The sequence below is a fragment of the Propithecus coquereli genome, unplaced genomic scaffold, assembly GCF_000956105.1.
Source record: "Propithecus coquereli isolate 6110/MARCELLA unplaced genomic scaffold, Pcoq_1.0 Scaffold656, whole genome shotgun sequence".
Taxonomy (NCBI): domain Eukaryota; kingdom Metazoa; phylum Chordata; class Mammalia; order Primates; family Indriidae; genus Propithecus; species Propithecus coquereli.
In genome coordinates, this window is record NW_012152574.1 from 61,885 (window position 1) to 63,405 (window position 1,521).

A 1,521-nucleotide genomic window follows, 5' to 3' on the forward strand; every position below is an offset into this window, starting at 1 on the left:
GGAGGACTAACCATTTTTTGCACAACATCTTGCAATTTAGCAATAAAATCTACATAAAGTTCCTTAGCATTTTGTTTAACATTTATGCAGAAAAGCACAGTTTGTCCAGGAGAAACTATCTTTTCCCATGCTCTAATACAGCATTTCTGAACTTGAATGATAGTCTGATTATATTTCAATTGAACATTTATGCCAAACCAGTTTTCTTGTCCCTTAATTCCTGCCGCCAAGATATTTATTGGCGGATCTCTGACTGATTCAGCCACACCTGTTGGTGGGTTTTATCCCTCCACCAAGTCGTGAACTGTAAAAACTTTGACAGAGACAAAACTGTTTGCGCCAGAGATTTCCAATTCCAAGAATTTAATCTTTCTGTTTGAGCCAATCCTTCCAGCAAGCCCTTGGTATAAGCAGAGTTTGTACCATATGAAACACAGGCTTGTTTTAATTCCTTGAGCGTTTTAAACGGAATGGGCTCATGAAGATGACGTAGGCTTCGCAGTGTTTGCGTCGCCCCGTTCTGATCATCAGAATCTGAGCTCAGCTGTACTATAGCAATAGGATAAAGACATGCTTCTGAATTCTCATTTAACTGCATTTTTCTTTTACCTTTCAAGATCTTAGTTTGTTTTTTAGGATTTTTTCTAACAGCCCATTTTAAGAGTGGACCGCACTTCTGGTAGCCATTTGCATTAGAAAGCAAGGGCTCTGCAGGCCAAAGCTTGTTTCTGGCTACAGTTTCGAGCAAAAATCTAACTTTAATACATTTTCGCTCCTCCGTTTTTTCTACCGACCCGTGCTCAGGGCCAGCGGCCATCTTTACTGGCCCTCTTATATCTGGGCCTGATGTAGACGGAAGGTCGTATATAACCTCCTCCTTCGTACATACAGTAGGCTCCAGTCCTTTCATTAAACTTTCCTTAGGACAGGACTGTTCCATCTCGCTACTAGAAGAGTCATCTGAGTCAGATTGAAACAGTTGTAGGGCTTGAGTAATTAAAGAACAGAGTTGCCAAATATGTAAAGGAATTTCTTCTCCTTTACGGAACGCTTTTTGTGATGTTTTTAATGCTAACTGCCATTGTTGCAGCTTGAACTCATCTGGAGATGGAAACCAGTTGCAGTGTTTGGAAATTAAATGAAGCAATTCCTCAAGATTTTTCTTTTTGGCAAGTACTCTAGCACTCTTCAATAAAGCCCTCAACAGTTCCATATACCTAGAGGATAGAGTTTCACCCATTTGTTACCTTGAGATTAATATCAATTCTTACTCAATCCCTGGAGAACTCACCTCTTTCCTTCCGGGCGTCTAGGCTCGAAGCCTTTCTCCAGGTCCCCTGCAACGCGTACGGAGATTCCCCTCTGCTCAAGGCGAAGACACTTTACCAAAAAAGACCCTATAGAAAAACTTTCCTGCTGTATCCTGCCGACTACGCCAGTTTGCGGGGAACGTGGCCAGTGTTCCCCACAAAAAGCTGGGTCCCTTTGGTAGAGTTGCAAGGGATAAGAAAATAATAGAGA